This window comes from Chiloscyllium plagiosum, unplaced genomic scaffold (assembly GCF_037043375.1).
Source record: "Chiloscyllium plagiosum isolate Xiang-an unplaced genomic scaffold, Cpla_swu_hap1 HiC_scaffold_7, whole genome shotgun sequence".
Lineage (NCBI taxonomy): Eukaryota > Metazoa > Chordata > Chondrichthyes > Orectolobiformes > Hemiscylliidae > Chiloscyllium > Chiloscyllium plagiosum.
In genome coordinates, this window is record NW_028270145.1 from 10,187,323 (window position 1) to 10,206,252 (window position 18,930).

General features: G+C 42.1%; 1 protein-coding gene and 1 pseudogene across 1 annotated transcript in view; both read left to right on the plus strand.

The window, feature by feature from the left end:
* The window catches only part of kcnh3 (potassium voltage-gated channel, subfamily H (eag-related), member 3), a 771,606-nt gene that overhangs the window by 309,283 nt on the left and 443,393 nt on the right, over positions 1 to 18,930 (plus strand). The gene's annotated exons all lie outside the window — the stretch shown is intronic.
* The window catches only part of LOC122552062 (large ribosomal subunit protein uL14 pseudogene), a 148,278-nt pseudogene continuing 130,209 nt past the window's right edge, over positions 862 to 18,930 (plus strand).

Sequence of the window (18,930 nt, forward strand, 5' to 3'; positions counted from 1 at the left end):
GGCTCCCCAGTGAGTTCCATAAGGAATTTATAAGTATATTGTCAGGGACAATGTTTGATGACTCACATAGATGTGGCATCCTCCCACCATCTCTGAGAGAGGCGAGCATCTCTCTCATTCTCAATAAAGTAAGGCCCCAGAGGACTGTGCTTCCTTTCAACCCATTTCACTCCTGAATGTTGACTTCAAAATCCGTTCTAAGAGTCTGGCATTAAGGCTAGAAACTGTACTGCTCTCCATCATTAAGGAGGACCAGACGAGGGGGGGATTAAAGATGGCAGCGACCCAGTAAGTCTGAGTCTGTAGTGCTCTACCTAAGACTCGGGCAAAGTAGGGCACCCACCTTCACCTCACCCTTTAAATCATTTAGAATAGTTTTTGCCCTGCGTACTCAGCCATTTTACACCAAACTTGGATAGTTTAGTGTTTTTTTTAAAATGACTAGGCAAAAACTCCCACAGCTCGCAACAGGCAGGGACCCCTCCCCCACCCCTCCCATAGCAGCAGAGACGTCCGCGGCCGCTTCGAGGGACTTACCTTCGGTGGCGAGCCTGCTCTCCGGGATCAACAAACTCCAGGAGAAGATCAGCGCTTTCACCGAGGACACCCGATCCAGAACCATGACCGAGAGATCAAAAAACTTGAGCAGCGTGTCGGAGGGGCAGAGCAACAGGCCGCAGCCTCGGAGACTGCCGAGTCATCTGTGCTTCAGGTCCAGGCTCTCGGTTGCTGGGCCTTCCCGAACGGGAAGAGGAAGGCCAGCTTGTGGACTTTTTGGAACGATGGCTCCCACAATTATTGAAGTTGCTGCAGGGATCGGGCCGGGTGCGGGTGGAGTGGGCCCACCGAGTAGCTGTACACATGCCTGGGTCGGACCAGCACCCCTGCCCGGTTCTAATCCGGCTCCAATGCTACAAAGAGAAACAAATGCTCCTGGAAGCCTCCAGAGTCCTGGGGAAGGATCCCCAGGCCATGATGCACAAGGGTTCCAGAATAATGTTATTTCAGGACTTCTCTCCAGCTGTGGTCCGCAAGAGGAGGACATTCGATGAGGTGAAGAAGCGTTTGAGAGACCTTAATATTCAATACTCCATGCGTTACCCGGAAACGCTTTGCCTCACCCATGGAGGATCCGTTTATAACTTTGGATCACCGGAGAAAGCTAAAGAATTCTTGGACTCTCTTAAATACACTGCGACTCGAACCATATGGATAACGACTTTATTTTGCTCCCCCCTCCCACCTTGTTTACCTTTTTTCCTTCTTCATCTCTCTTCCATTCATCTTTCCCTGGGGGTGAGGGGGGGATTTGTTCTTTCCTCTTCCATTGGTCTCATTTTTATAGTTAATGCGGCTTACTCAATTTGTGGGGGAGGGGGCCATGTCCTGTTTTGCTTTGTTTTTCTAGAGCGGGGTTTTCCTCTTGCTTCATCTTACTTAGTTGCCTCTTACTTGCTGCGATTGTAATTTTGTAACTTTACATATTTCTATTTTGTATTGTGTTTGCTAAATGCACCCAGGTGTTGGTGTTGGGGGGTGGTTGGTCGCTCACTTTTAGCTCAGGTTTGATAAAACACTTGAATCTGTTTACTCCATTCTATAATGTCTGGGCAGAGGGCAGGGCCCGAGCTCGGAGAAGTTGGTGGGGTTATTGAAAGGTCGTTATGCCTCCTGGGAGCAAGGGGGAAAGTCTCCTTTCAAATATGTTATGCATTTTTTTTATTTAGGAGTAGTTTTTAATTGTGTTGGTTTAAATGTTTTAAAGAATTTTTGTATTTGTGAATTTTCTATCGTCTTTATTCAAGGTCTTTTGGGTGGGGTTCTTCCTCCTGCGGGGGGGGGGGGGGGGGGGGTCTCGGGCTTGCCTGGACCATCATGGCGAGCCATTCGATTGGTTGGTGCACCTGGAATGTCAAGGGGAGCAATTCACCAATCAAAAGGAAAAAGATATAATCAAGTCTTAAAAAAGAAAGGGTTGATGTAGCTCTCTTACAGGAGATACGTCTATTTGATAAAGAACACTTAAAGCTACAACAGGGTGGATTTGATCAGGCTTTCTTTTCATCTTTCAGTTCAAAAAGTAGAGGAGTAGCCATTCTTATTCAGAAGAATCTTCTTTTCCAAATGTTAAGCCAGATAAAAGATGAGTCTGGATGGTATATATTGATCAAAGCCCTAATACACGGAGAGGAATACGGGATTTTGAATCTTTATTGTCCCCCAGCACACCCTTCTAAATTTGTAACGGAAGTGTTCTCTAAGTTAATGGCTTCTGGGGTCCGCCATACAATTATAGGAGGAGATTTTAACTGTATTATGGACCCAGAGACAGATAGGATACCTCAGAGCACTACGGGTATATCTCTGAGATCTGGACAACTGGCAGATCTGAATAAGGAGCTAGGACTAGTAGATGTGTGGAGGTGCCTTCATCCCCAGGGTAGAGAGTTTACTTTCTACTCTAACCCACATAAGTGCCATACCAGAATTCATATGTTTTTTGCCCCCTCAAACTTTTTGAATTCGATACTGTCTTGTAAAATAGGTAATATAGCTATTTCTGATCATGCCGCAGTATATATGGAAGTCAAGACGAGGGATGAGCCCTTGACATTGGTGTATGGATCCCTTCGTATTGAAGAATAGCAAATTTATAAAGTATTTTTCGCAGGAATTCAAAACCTTCTGGGAAATTAATTCAGGTACGGCCAGTAACGTGTCATTGATGTGGGAGCCCACTAAGGCATATGCATGAGGCTCGGTCATCTCATATTCTGTGACCCGGAAAAGACAAAAGGGAGAGCAGCATCGCCTGTTCGAGGCTCACTTGAAGGCAGCTGAGACAGTGTATGTTGACAGGCCCTCCATTACTAAGCGATAAAGGATCACAGCCCTTAGGCAGCCTTGATAACCGCACTTACCCAAACAGGTAAGAGGGAAATATTATTCGCAAAGCAGAGATTATTTGAATATGGCGACAAGCCTGGCAGATATCTGGCGTACCTTGCTAGAAAGAAAAAGGCTCCCCAAGCCATTATGTCCATTAGAGAAAGTGCTGGTACCTTGACTTGTGATCATAAAAAGATCAATACAGCCTATATAAAGTTCTATTTTGAACTGTTAAATTGCAGGACTGTGAGAATAGAACTGGGAAGATGAAATCCTTCTTTAAAAATTTGGGCCTTCCAGGCTTGACTTTGGAGCAGGTATCGATCTTGAATGCCCCCCTGACAACCCAGGAAGTACTGGATGCAGTTAGGCAGCTTCAGAGTGGCAAAGCGTCTGGGCCAGATGGATTCCAGGCTGAGTTCTATGAGGAATTTATAGTGGAACTGGCTGGGCCACTCATAAACATGTACAATTACTCACATAGTCAGGGCTGCTTCCCGCCTTCGTTGAGAGAAGCAAATATCTCTCTCATTCTTAAAAAGGGAAAGGCCCCAGAAGATTGCTTATCATATAGACCCACATCCTTACTAAATATGGATTTCAAAATTCTTTCCAAAATGTTTGCATTAAGACTGGAGAGGGTCTTACCATACATCGTAAAAGAGGATTAGATGGTGTTTATAAAGAGTCGCAGGTCAACTAATAATATTATAAGGGTCTTAAATATGATACAAACCTGTCAACAGGGAACAATACCAGGTTTAGTTGTCTCCTTGGAGAAGGCATTTGATCGGGTAGAATGGCCATATCTTTTTTATACACTGGCAAGGTTCGGTGTTGGAGAGGTATTTACTAAATGGGTTTCAGTATTATATAATGATCCCAAAGCAGCAGCGTTCACCAATGGTTTAGGTTTGGATAGCTTCAGTGTTGGCAGGGGCTGTCTTCAGGGATGTCCTCTCTCACCATTATTATTCACGCTAGTGATTGAACCACTAGCGGAAGCTATATGAACTGACCCTACCATAACGGCTCAGAGGGTTGGATCGGATAAGCACAAAATCACTCTCTATGCGGATGATGTCCTCCTCTTCTTAAGTGATCCTTTGATATCTGTGCCCCGCCTAATTCAAGTGGTCAATCTATTTGGTAGGTTCTCAGGTTATAAAATCAATTTTATGAAATCAGAGGCCATGCCGTTGGGAGGTCTTGCCAGTGTATCCAATCTACTGGAAGGATCTTGCTTTCCCTTTTGGTGGTCATTAGAAGGTTTTCTATACTTAGGTATTTTTATCACTCCAGTACTTGGTCAGCTATATAAAGCCAATTTTGTGCACTTATTCGAGAAACTAAGGCAGGACCTTCAACGGTGGGGAGATCTCCCAATATCCTGGGGAGGCAGAGTAGCCCTAGTTAAGATGAATATTCTACCTCGTCTTCTATATCCTGTGAGAATGTTCCCCCTGATGCTGCCGTGACAGGTGTTGTGTAAGCTCTACGGCTGGCTCGTCTACTTTATTTGGAATCATAGACGGCCCCTTATCAAATTAGAAAAGCTACAGCTCCCACAAGCAAGGCGAGGACTGGACTTTCCAGATTTCAGGAGGTATCAGTTGAGCTCCTTATTATCCTATGTGGCTGATTGAGTCTCTTGTGACCCACAAGCAATTTGGTTAGATACTGAGACCACCCAAGCAAAATGTCCCCTCACCAATCTTTTATATATGGACAAGATGAGAGCTATTATGGACTATTGTAAAAACCCTATTGTATTAAATACAATTAAAGCCTGGAGGATAATGTGACAAGATGAGGGTAACCTGCAAAAAAACCTCCCTTATACCCTTATAGTGGGAGCATCGGGATTTTAGCCAGGGCTACATTTAAAACTTGGAAGTCCAGAGGTATCTCCTGCTTGGGAGACCTGCTCAATGGGGATGTTATGATGTCCTTTGAGAAGTTGGGCCAGAAGTTTGGACTGCCTAACAGGGACCTCTTTCGGTATTTCCAAATACAAGACTTTATACAAAAGAAGACCACACTGATAGTTAATCCCTAAAATCAGATAGGGAAAGGAGAGTGCTATGGCGGATGGGAGTCGCCCTGTCAGTACTCTTTATCACTCATTATATAATAAGGTATCGAAGGACATGGAACGATTATTTAAAAGCTGGAATCAAGAGTTAGGGTTGGAAATTTCTTTTGAAATGTGGGAGGACATCTGGGAATATACCAGAAAGATCTCTATTTGTTATAGAACTCAGGCTATTCAATTGAAGATACTTCACAGGGCTCATATGGCACCTGAACGACTCGCAAAGTTCAAGGCAGGAGCATCCCCAATGTGTCCTAAATGTAAAACTGAAGTTGGCCCTCTCATGCATTGTCTATGGACATGCCATAAGATCCGCAGGTATTGGGATAGTGTGGCGAATGCCTTGACAGAGATCTTGGGTACGGAGATTAGATTGGATCCAGTGTCCCTATCTTTGGGCTCTTCAGATTTCCCCTCCCTGGACGTGCACGGGAGGAAATTATTTGCCATTCTCTCCTTTTGTGCAAGAAAAAATATTTTAGTGAATTGGGTAGCTGAAGACCCCCCAGGACTTTCGAACTGGCACAGGATAGTCATGGAATATATCCCCCTTGACTTCCTCACAAATATGGTGCAGCAAAAATCGGAATTATTTTATAAAACATGGCAGCCCCTTTTGAACTGTATCGACACAGATATTTCAGCTACACTGTCCAGGGCTTTTGTCTAGCTGTGGTAATGGTTCTGGGGACCCCCGGGAAGAGGAATCTCGTATAAATACGGGTTTTATTATGACTTGATGTAAATCTATTTTGAGCATGTATCTAGTTATTTAGTTATTTTGTTGTTTACTGCTAGTAAGGTATGATATCCTATTTTATGTTTTGGTTGTTTTGTAGGATAGATTAGTAGTTAGTTGGGTATTTTTTCTTTTTTTTGGTAATAATTTTTTCATATTTACTTAATTTTATATTGGTGCTTATACTTGTTTGTATTACTTTTGTAATTTTGTAAAAAATCTTTAAAATTTTCTTTTTTCAATAAAAATACCTATATAAAAAAGGAGGACCAGACGGGGGTCATAAGCAGTTGCAGATCGACAGATAATGTCAGGAGATTACTTAACATGATCCAAGTATGTCAACAGCGATCGGTACAGGGATTGGTGATCTCATTAGATGTGGAAAAGGCATTTGACAGGGTCGAGTGCCCTTATCTTTTCCATACTTTGAAGCGGTTTGGCCTGGGAGAGACCTTCATCAGGTGGCTGGAGGTTTTGTATAGTGATCCTTTTGCTGCGGTCCTCATCAATGATATACGATCAAGCAATTTTAATATTTGTAGGGGCAGTCAACAGAGCTGTCCCTTGTTACCATTGCTTTTCACATTGGTGATAAAACGGCTGGCAGAGGCAATACGCAGCGATCTCAGTATAACTGCTCCAGAAGTGGGGACCAAGTGTCATAAGATCACACTGTGTGCAGATGACGTTCTTGTCTTCTTATCAAACGCAATAGTCTCAGTACCATACCTGATACAATGCATCAATCTATGTGGTGGCTTCTCAGGTTATAAGAGCAATTTTGCGAAGTCAGAGGCCATACCCTCAGGTGGTCTCCTGAGAGTGCCTGATTCCGAGGGTGGATCTCGGTTCCCCTTTAGATGATTGCAGGAGGGCTTTCTCTACTGAGGTAAATTTATTATTCCTACTTTTGATCGGCTATTTAAAGCCAATTTTGCCCATTTATTCGACAGAATCAAGCAGGATTTTTGTAGATGGGAGGCACTTCTAATCTCTTGGTTAGGTCGGATAGCTCTCATTAAAATGAACATTCTGCCCTGTCTTTTGTATTCTATGCGAATGCTTCCTCTGCTTTTTACTAAGCAAATATTTAGAAGGCTGAACAGCTGGTTTAGTTCTTTCATCTGGTATTGCACGCAGCCCCTAATTAAATTGACTAAATTGTAGTTACCTTACAGACGGGAGGAGTGGGCCTCCCAGATATCAAAAACTATCCGTTAAACCTGTTGCTATCTAATGTGAATGATTGGGCCCAGGGGGACACTCACTCACTTTGGTTGGACATCGAAGTATCTCAGGCAAGATTCCCCCTCATTAGCCTGGTGTTCTTAGACAAAATGAGAACAGTTAAGGAATATTGTCGTAGACCAATAGTCATCAATACTGTCAAAGCGTGGAGGGCAACGTGTTAGGGGGAGGGCAATTTTGCCAAAACATCATATTTGACACCCATAGTTGATATGCCGGGCTTTCAGCCAGGGATGATGGACTCTGAATTTAAACTATGGGCAGCTAGGGGCTTGTCTTGCTCGAGTGATTTATTTGAAGGGGACATATTTATGTCTTTGACCAGTTGGCTTGGAAATATGAATTGCCCAGTAGGGACCTCTTTCATTTCTTTCAAATTAGAAATTTCATACAAAAAGAGACTACACTTCTAACTGATCCTTATAGAAGAGGGTGTTGAAGGCTAAGGGTACATTATCTGTTAGCAACGTTTATCATCTATTGGGAGAGGGTCCCTCGTATGAAATTGAATGGCTCTGTAAGGTATGGGAGAGGGAGTTGAACGTTGAGATCTCTTCTGAAATATGACAGGATATCTGGGAAAATGAAAGAAGGATCTCCATTTGCAAGAGGGCCCATACCTTGCAACTGAAGATTCTCCACGGGGTCCATTTGACCCAGACTGCCTCGTTAAATTTAAAGCAAGAGTAGCTCCAAAGTGTCCTAAGTGTCCAAAGTATCCTTTGTACTCCAAAGAGTACCACACTTACTCATTGTCTTTGGTCCTGCCACAGACTGCGGGCATACAGGAGCGCTGTGGTTGGCGAAATAGAGAAGGCCTTGGGGACGGAGGTGGAAATGGATCCGGTATCTCTTCTTTTTGGCTTTGTTAATTCACTTTCATTCGATGCACACAAAAAAAGCTTTTCAGTATCCTCACTTTTTGTGCCAGAAAGAACATTCTGTTACGGTGGGTGTCAGAAAATCCCCCCGGGGCTGGCAGGCTGGCATGGGCTAGCCATGGAGTACATCCCCTTGGACTTTCTGATGACTATGGTGCACAATAAAACCGAGAATTTCTATAAGATGTGGTAGCCCTTTTGGACTACCTGGATACAGATTTGTCCACCTTATATAGACATGACAATTCTATGTAATGAATCTGGTATCCAGAGGGGAGGAACTACGAACATATGAATATGTATAAATTTATGCGCTCGATGATCCAGGGCTGTTGCTTTGTTTTGCTGAGCTGTGTTATGGTTATTATTGTTAAGATGTTTTTTTAAGCTTAGAAATTAGTTATTATTTATTTATCTATGTAATTAATGGGTTTGTTTTCTAACATTGGTTTGAATTGTTTGGTTTTGTATTTGTTGTAGTATTCAAAAGAAAATTTTTTTTTCAACAAAGTATATTTTTAAAAAATGCCAAGCAACAACTTAAATTGCACCTTCTCACAAACTGAGGAAAGTGAATGTTGCATTTTGAGTTACAAACGAAGACAAGCATCTCTCTCTCTCTCTCTCTCTTTCTACCTCTCCACCCCGCACCCACACCCCTTCACCTTTTGTGAATGGAAAAGAAACAGACCTCAAAAATTCTGAGAACACCTAACACAAGCAAAAAACCAGAACCAACTGACAACCTATTGAATTGAAATCGCTATGGCAAAAAACAAGATTATATCATTGCCAGAAATTAAAAGAACTGTGGGAATGTCACCTCATTTCTACCTTTGTGATTTAGACACTTAAACAGTCTACATTTCCTTTTGCCTATGGTTTCCACCCATGATATTTCTGCAGGGCTCTCTTTCTTGTTTGTTCAATTTGTGAATGAATCTGTACATGTTTGAATAAAGTGGCTATAGTTTAAGTTTGCAAAAATAAGAATTCACAATCTAATTTGTTGCTTGTTAAAGAATATGTTTGTTATAACAAATAAGTTTTGTTTTCTTGTTTATTGATGAAACCAGATGAGTTTATTTTGTCCTACATAGTCACAGTCAGACAAATTAATAATCTTTCTGATAAAATTGGCCATTTATACATTTTATGATAACTCATGGAATATTGGCACTTGAATCTCATTGCACAATTCCCAGCAAGATTATGACAAAAGGTAGATGACAACAGCACAGGTTTAGCACAGTCACCATTCCCATGTACATTGCTGGAACATGAGCTTCACTGGCTGGGCCAGCATTTATTATCCATCACTAAACGCCTTTGAGAAAGTCTTGGAGCTGCCTTCTGGAACCACGTCAATCCATTTGCTGTGGTTGACCCATAATGCCACCAGAAGGGAATTTCAGGATTTTGACCCAACAATAGCGAAGGAAATGCTGTTTCCCAGTCAGGATGGTGAGTGGCTTGGAGAGGAACTTGCACGTGTTCCCATATATCTGCTGCCCTTGCCCTTCTAGATGGAAGTGGACATAGGTTTAGAAGGTGCTGGCTAAGGATCTTTGAATAATTTCAGCAGCGAATCTTGTCAATGATGTACATAACTGCTATTGAGCATCAACAGTGGGTGTTTGTGGATATGGTGCCAATCAAGTGGGCTGATTTGTCATGGATGGGGTTGAATTTCTTGAGTGTTGTTGGAGCTGCACTGTCCTGGTTCCACTGGCTCCACTGGTCGTGGAGGTGATGTGTAGGCTTTGGGAAGTCAAGAGATGAGTTACTCGCTACAGGCTTTGTAGCCTCTGTCTTGCTCTTGTAGCCAATATGACGAGTCCAGTTCAGGTTTTCGTCAGTAATAAACCCCCAGAAAGTTGATAGTGTGGGATTCAGTGATGTAATGCCATTGAATGTAAAGGGGCAATGGTTCAATTCTCTTTTGTTGCATATGGCCATTGATTGACACTTGTGTGGTTTGAATTTTACTTGTCACTTGTTTCATTTAGTTTTAAAAATTGAATTGCTTTTGTTTTTTCACAAATCAACAATAATTTTGCGTTTATTAAACGATCCTGGCTAATGGACCTTTTTCTTTCAAACTTAATGAAGTAGAGAACATATGATTGACATATCGAGAACTGGGTAAATTGGTTAAAAGTATGTTGTAATGGTGGAATAGTGGGACTAAAAAAAGTCAGTCCATTCTTCATAACTTAGCGTGAACTCCTGTTAATCACAACTCTTCAATTCCATCTCGCTTACTCACAATTCATTTGTTCTTGAAATTTGCTTTTTCTTCCCCTAGCCTTTCTAAATACTGAGCTTTATCCCTTTTGGTGTGCTTTCAATATTACGTAAGCTGTTGTGAGGTCTTAAATTATGCATCACTTTGTAATTTCTGGTCAAATCATGACCTTCCATATAATTTTCAAAATATTTGTTCCATTTGTGGTATCTTTGTGCAGAAGCACCCAGATCTCCCCATTTACACTAAATACTTATCTCTCCCCAACATTTGAGGAGCATCCCCAGTTCTGGGCATGGTCTAAAGGGTGACACGGTCCCTTCACAGCACCAGGGACCTGGGTTTGATTCCAGCCTCAGCCGACTGTCTGTGTGGAGTTTGCATGTTCGCCCTGTGTTTGCGTGGGTTCCTGCTGGGTGGTCTGGCTTCCTCCCACAATCCAAAGATGTGCAGGTTAGGTGGATTGGCCATGCTAAGTTACCCATAAATTTTCAGGGATGTGTATATTTGGTGCATTAGCAATGGGAAGTGCAGAGTTATAGGGACAGAGTAAGGAAATGGGTCTGGGTAGGATGCTCTTTAGAGGATTCATGTGGCCTTGTTTAGCTGAATGTCCTGTTTCCACAGTGTGGGGATTCTATACTAAAAAAGAACATTCAAGTGTAGGTTTTAATTGGACTTAATAAAATATGTCTTGTGCACTTTTAGATAGGATGACAATGTTCTTTTCTGATTAACAATCCACCTCTCTCTGCTCAACTCTTAATTTCACTCAAGCATCCACTACTGTCGTCAGTGATCTAAACGTCTTACTCTTGTTCCTCAAGGTCCAAACATTCCAACCTATGGAGCTTCCCTCTGTGTTTAAGGCATATCACATAATTTTTTATTCTGATATACTTCCTCAGGATTTCAGAATTGCAGAAAACCTTATCTCTCTGAGTATACAATTCCTCCCACCATCTTTGGCCTTCTAAAATCCACACTTGGCAATACCCAATAATAACTCTCTGATTTAACGCATACCCTTGTACTCTTTTCAGCCTCAGTGGTTATCATTTGCCTTTCACCCATAACTTTGTGTTCTCAAATTTTGTTTCAAGAAGTAATTTGTGAAGATTAAGTTTTCACCATTAATTTATTATTAACCTATTTGTTTGGTAAGTATTCCTAATAATGTGTGCTTGCCCTTCATAATAAAGTCGGCATATTATCCCATTCCAAAGACCACGAGAAACAGGAACAGGAGTCAGATATTCAGCACCTCAGTCTGCTCCACCATTCAATAGGATCATGGCTGATCCAAAATTCCTCATGTCAATTCACCAATCCCCTCTAATCTTTTAATTTCACTCCATGGTACACCACAATGGTCAATGATCTGGAATGTTTTCACTTGTTCTTCCTAAACTCCATATTGCTACCAAAAAGCTAGTTAATTGCTCAAGGTCTCCTCTCCTGACTACTTTGTTTTAAACCATTTGGCATAAGATTTACTTTTCCCCAGCATGCTGTGAACAGTTGAGCAACACTATGTGAATTGTAAAGTGCACGTAATTTTGTTTTCCTTTATTTTTGACTGCAAACTAAAATGGGAAAATTATACAGATTTTAAATGGACTGTGGGAGGCGATTTTGCAGTCTTAAAATGAGTTACTGGAACTCACTGTGAGATGTATTGACACTTGCCTTGTTCAAGCAATGGGGGACAATGCTGGAGAGTCAATGATAATATGGGCGTATGAGGCAGCTTTGCACAGAGACAGGCTGTTCATTGTTGTTTTCAATATGGGGCAGAGTACATGAGCATGATGATAACTATCTGATTGGCTCCTGGCCGCTGGACACCCTGTGTGTGAACAATAAAGTAGCTGAAATCCTCCAAACTCTTAAAGGGACAACATCTTTACTCTTTGCAGAAAAATAATAAAGAATAGAAAGATAGCTAGCTACTATCACTCACCATTTGCTTCTAAACGGTTGTCTCTAATTAGTAATGGAGAGATTGAACAGTGTGCCAAATGCCCTGTGCCTGCAGTGTTGAACCGATAAGATGTGGATGAGAGAAGATTGGAGATCAAAATAACTCAAAAGAAGCAAAAAGGTCTCATTAAATTCTGCACACTGTTGTTGTTAAACAGTATTCCCCTCTTTTTTTTCCCTCTATCCTAAATAGACATCTTTTTGTCTATCACTGTCTACATGTCTGTGTAGGGGTTTAAGAAGAAGTAGAGTTTAAGTTAGAGAGTTATGTGTTGATAAGTCATTTTACTTGCCAGCAGGTAGAACTGATTTATTTGGAATAAATAATAGTTTTTTTTTGTTAAATATAGAGGCCAGGTCAGTTTTTTTGTTAACCTGATTTTATCAGGCAGGAAAGTCCAGGACTTCGATTAAATTAATTACATCCATGGTGATCCTGAAATTATTGGGGTTGCAGCATGATGTTAAAAATCACACATCACCAGATTATAGGAGAAAGTGAGGGCTGCAGATACTGGAGATCAGAGTCTAAAGTGTGGTGTTGGAAAAGCACAGCAGGTCAGGCAGCATCCGAGGAACAGGAGAGTCAATGTTTTGGGCATAAGCCCTTCATCTCAATTCAGTTCTGCTCTAATGCATTGTCTGGGCTGAGAGGTCACCTTTTTTATAAAACCTTAAATTATCTCAAGAATATGACTTAAAAGAAGTTCTGGGATTTACACATTAATGAACCAAAACCTACAACCCATTCTAAAATTTGAAAGACTTAACAGCAATCTAGGTTTATTCAATATATCGTTTCAGTTGCATGACACTAATTTTTTGCAATGAGTTCTGTGTCTTATGATCCTGCTCCACAACCACCTGATGAAGGAGCAGCGCTCTGAAAGCTAGTGCTTCCAAACAAACCTGTTGGACTATAACCTGGTGTCGTGTAATTTTTACCTTTGTCCACCCCAGTCCAACACTGGCACTTCCACATCTGAAATATAATAATAAGCTTTTATCGGCCTGAACTCTCATCTGCTGAACAAATAAAAGCCTTTGAAGTGGCTTACAGACACAAGAAACAAAATGTTCTGAAGTTTTCTTTTGAGAAAATATATTTGTGAAAGGCTAAATAATATTGTGCACGAATGGTATCAACATGCAGCTGAGGCAGCAGAATTATTCCATCCAATGTGACTTAAAATTACAATTATATAGCTAGAGCCCATGTTTTAACTTAACCTGCCTGATAGAGGTGGGAGTCATCAAAGACTTTGGAGCATGTAATCTGGTAGTATAAAAAGAAGCCCAACTCAACAACCCCCCCCCCCCACCCCCCCCCACCCGCCCACCACCACCACCCCCCACACCAAACTTTCATTCTCATGAAGCTACGTTAAAATTGGGGATGTGTAGGGATAAGGAAATGTAATGCTGAGATAAGTAGAAACTATTTTAATTGATCGGTCACGTTTAACTAATGTGATGCTGACTTTTCCCCCTACAAACTTGACAGAAATTCCAACTGGACCAGGAAGTGGGAGCAGGCCGTTAGGCAGTAGTAGGCCAGTACCAGGGACATGGGAATGGTCCTCAGCATAATTCATAAAGGGGAAGAGGGTTAGCAAGTTTGAGAAGATTTGGGAAGAGGGTTCCAGAGGCTTTCGAGTGAAGCATGTGAATGGGAAGTCTCACCCTTTGCTTATGGGTTCTTGGCCTTGTACAAGCTTCTCCAGGCCCAGAGTAAGTCAAAAATAAATTCATGCCTTGCTACTGCATAACATTGACTTTCAGTGGAGACTGACATCACAACTGCCAGTGATATTTCAAATTGAGTCAAATCCAAACGAAATAATCAGAATCTGATATTGCAATATTAATGAAGCCTCTGCCTGCTGTGTCCAAAAGCCCCCTGGTTAACTGGCCGCTGGCTCAAACACCTGCTAAATTCCTAGTTAGAATTTGGCCAAAACTGTGTGTATTACAGAACTTCAAATGAAACCTTCTGACCCAGAAGGAATTCTGGGTATTCATTGTGAGTATTCTATGAATTATTTGGGACAGTTTAAAAAGACCATTTAATCATAGCCAAAAACTGCTCAAAACATTAACCAACGTACCTAAAAGCATTTTCTCTGATTTTCACATGCTTTTTATGTAACATGGCTTTAAAGGTGCATGGGAACTTTAACAGATAGTCCTCAGTTACAGTCATAAAGTCCTACAGCACGGAGAGAGGCCCTTTGGCCCAAACTGGTCCATGCCAGCCAGAATGTCCATCCATGCTAACCCCATTTCCCTGCAGTTGGCCCATATCTTTCTAAGCAAAGGTGAGGACTGCAGATGCTGGAAACCAGAGTCTAGATTAGAGTGGTGCTGGAAAAGCACAGCAGGTCAGACAGCATCCAAGGAGCAGGAAAATCGATGTTTCGGGCAAAAGTCCTTCATCAGGAATGGATGAAGCCCTTCCTGATGAAGGGCTTTTGCCCGAACCATCAATTTTCCTGCCCCCTGCCCATATCTCTCTAATCCTTTCCTAACCACATATTTGTCCAAATGTCTTTTAAATGTTGTTAATGTACCCGCCTCAACCATTTCCACTGACAGCTCATTCCATGCGCATACCATCCTTTGAGTAAAAACATTGCTCCTCAGGTTCCCTTTTATTCTTTCCCCTCTAAGTATAAACTGATGCCCTATAATCCTCTCTTCCCCAACCCTGGGAAAAAGACTGAGCGCATTCACCCTATCCATGCCTCTCATGGTCTTCGACACCTCTATAAGGTCCTCCCTCAGTCTCCTATGCTGTAAAGAGAAAAGTCCTAGCTTGTCCAACCTCTCTCTATAATTCAGACCATTGAGTCCTGGCAACATTCTTCTAAATTTCTTCTGCACTTTTTCCAGTTTAATAACATCCTTCCTATAACTAGGTGACCAAAACTGTAACACAATATTCCAACACCCTGCATAACTGCAACATAACTTCCCAACTTTTATACTCAATGCCCTGACTGATGAAGGCCAGTGTGCTGAAAGCCTTCTTCACTGCCCTGTCTACCTGTGACTCCACTTTCAGAGAACCGTGCACCTGAACTCCAAGGTCCCTCTGTTCCACTACAATCCTTATGGCCCAACCATTCACCTTGATTTGACTTTCCAAAATGCCAGGCCTCAGACTTATCTATATTAAACTCCATTTGCCATTTCTTGTCCCACTTCCCCAGCTGAACAAAGTCCTGCTGCAATTTCTGATAACCTTTCTCACTGTCCATGTACCACCTATTTTAGTGTCATCTGTAAACTTATTAATCATGCTTCGTACATTCACATCCAAATCATTGATATCGATAGCAAACAGTGATGGGCCCAGCACTGACCCCTGAGGCACTCCACTGATCACAGGCCTCCAGTCTGATAATCATCCTTCTACTGTTACCCTCTGCTTCTGACCATCAAGCCAAATGTGTGTCCAATTTGCCAGCTCGCCTTGGATTCCACGTGATCTATCCTTCCTGATGAAGGGCTCATGCCTGAAATATCTACTGTCCTGTTCCTTGGATGCTGCCTGACCTGCTGTGCTTTTCCAATGCCATACCTTTTGACTCAACTTTGCAGGGCAGCCTATCATGTGGGACCTTATCAAAGGCCTTACTGAAATCCATAGAGACTAACTCTTTCACTCAATCCTTAGTAACCTTCCTGGTCACTTCATCAAAGAACTCTAACAAATCTGTGAGGCATGAACTCTCACGCACAAAACCATGCTGACTATACCTAATCAAACCCTGTCTTCCAAATGCATGTCTATCCTATCCCTCAGAATTTTCTCAAGTAACTTACCTACCACAGATGTTAGGTTTACTGTTCAATACTTCCCAGGCTTTTCTTTGCAGCCCTTCTTGAATAATGGTACAACATTCACTATCCTCCAGTCTTCCGGGACCTCACTGTGTCTAATGATGACGCAAAAATATCAGCCAAGGCCCCTGAAATTTCTTCTCTAGCCTCTTGCAGTGTTCTTTGATATATCTGGTCAAGACCAAGAGATTTATTCACTTTCATACAATCTAGTACATCCAACACCACCTCGACTGTGATATGGACTATCCCCAAGGTATCACCACTTACATCCCCAAGTCGCCTTGTATTTCTCCATGGTAAACACAGAGGAGAAATACTCAATGAGAACCTTACCCATCTCCTTTTGGTTGTACACATACACATCCAATATGGTCCTTGAGAGGCCGTATTCTCTCCCTCATTATTTTTTCCTTTATTATACTTAAAGTACCTCTTTGGATTCACCCTGATTTTCTCAGCCAAGGCTATCTCATGCCATCTTTTTGCCCTCCTTATTTCCTTCTTCAGTCAACTCCTGTATACCTCCAGGGATTCCCTTCATCCCAGCTGCCTGTCCCTGAGCTACTCCTTTTTTCTGATCAAAGCCTCAATATCTCGTGTCATCCAGGGTTCCCTATTCCTGCCAACCTTGCCCTTCACCCTCGTAGGAACATATAGACCTTGAACTCTAGCTATCTCGTTGTTCAAAGGCCTCCCACTTGCCAGAGGTCCCTTTGCCTGCAAACAAACTACTCCAATCAACTCCTGCAAGCCCCTGTTTAATTCCATCAAAATTCACCTTGCCCCAATTTAGAACTTGAACCTGTGGACGTTTTGCCCCTCTCCATAACTATTTTAAAATTATTTAACTATGGTCACTGATCCCAAAGTGCTCCCACACTGTCACCTCCGTCACCTATCCTGCCTTATTTCCCAACTATAAATTGAGCTTTACCCCTTCTCAAGTCGGACCATCCATATACTGCCTAATATCCCCTATTACTCCTGCAAGTCTCCCCAATTTCCCAGCATATTTGTTCCTCTAATTCCCGTTGACTAATTGGGGGCCTATAGTACAACCCTAATAACATCACCATCCCCTTCCTATTTCTTATCTCCAGCCACAAAGCCTCACTGGATGATCCTTCAGTTATTTCTTCTCTGATTACTGCAGCGATACTCACCTTAATCAAAAATGCAACTCCCCTTCCCCTCCTTCCGCCACTTCTGTCCTGCCTAAAGTACCTGTACCCTCACACAATGTGCTGCCAGTTTATTTTGCACAAGATCGAAAACTGAACAAGTATCAGAGCTGCCTAACTAAAACATCTCAAGCTACAAACAAAATCACACAGCAACATTAATATCGGAGCTCAGAATGTTTTTGTTTTTAAATCATATTAAGAACTAAAAAGTTCAACATTCCAATAGCAATCTGGCTATAAAGGCAGAGCCATTTTGCATCAGGTAAAACATGCAATATACATTGATATTATATAAAGTTTTAAAAGTTACATTGGATAAAGTTTTAAAATACCATCAGCAAAACATTTCTCAGAGTTGCTTCTATATAATTTCCTATCAGCAAAAAGATAGTTTGTAACTGATGTTCATATGGTTGGTTGGACTGTAATTACATTCGATGCTTTCAACTTGAATGGTTGTCCTGAATTCCTTCTTGTTGTTTCAGTGCCTGTATAGTTGTTCAAGATACAATAAATTGTTAGTTGAGAAGAGATATTCAGAATTTCTACATATAAAATAAGATTGCAAGAGTGTCTTAGATATATAAAAAGTGGGAGAGGCAAAAGTGAGCAGTGGACTGCTATAAATGAGGCTGGAGAAATAGCAATGGGGAACAAAGAAATAGCAGAGGACCTGAATAGGTTCTGAATGTAAGTTTGCTTGCTGAGCTGAAAGGTTCAATTTCAGATGTTTCATCACCATGCTAGGTAACATCATCAGTGAGCCTCCGGTGAAGCACTGGAGTGGTATGGCCTGTTTTTTATTTATTTAGGTTTCCTTGGGTTGGTGTTGTCATTTCCTATGGTGATGTCATTTCCTGTTCTATTTGTCAGGGTGTGGGCGGCACGGTGGCACAGTGGGTGGGCGGCACGGTGGCACAGTGGGTGGGCGGCACGGTGGCACAGTGGTGGGCGGCACGGTGGCACAGTGGTTAGCACTGCTGCCTCACAGCGCCTGAGACCCGGGTTCAATTCCCACCTCAGGCGACTGACTGTGTGGAGTTTGCACGTTCTCCCCGTGTCTGCGTGGGTTTCCTCCGGGTGCTCCGGTTTCCTCCCACAGTCCAAAAGATGTGCAGGGTCAGGTGAATTGGCCATGCTAAATTGCCCGTAGTGTTAGGTAAGGGGTAAATGTAGGGGTATGGGTGGGTTTCGCTTCGGCGGGTCGGTGTGGACTTGTTGGGCCGAAGGGCCTGTTTCTACACTGTAATGTAATCTAATCTAAATGGAATCCAAGTGAATGTATTTGCTGATAGAGTTCTGGTTGGAATGCCATGCTTCTAGGAATTCTTGTTTGTGTCTGTGTTTGGCTTGTCCTAGGATGGATGTGTTGTCGCAGTCGAAGTGGTGTCCTTTCTTATCTGTATGTAGGGGTAGGAGTGAGAGTGGGTCATGCCTTTTTGTGGCTAGTTGATGTTCATGTATGCTGGTGGCTAGTTTTCTGCCTGTTGTCCAATGTAGTGTTTGTTACAGTTCTTGCAAGTATTTTGTGAACGATATCAGTTTGCTTGTTGTCTGCGTAGGTTCTTTCAAGTTCATTAGCTGCTGTTTTAGGGGTTTGATGGGTTTGTGGGCCACCATGATGCCAAGAGGTCTGAGTAGTCTGACAGTCATTTTCAAGATGTTTTTGATGTAGAGGAGAGTGGGTAGGATTTCTGGAAGTGTTTTGCCTGCTTGTTTGGATTTGTTGCTGAGCTACAAATCTTCTCAAAACTCCTGAACTAAATAGGTATTTTGTATCAGTCATCATGATGGAAAACACCAGTAGCATA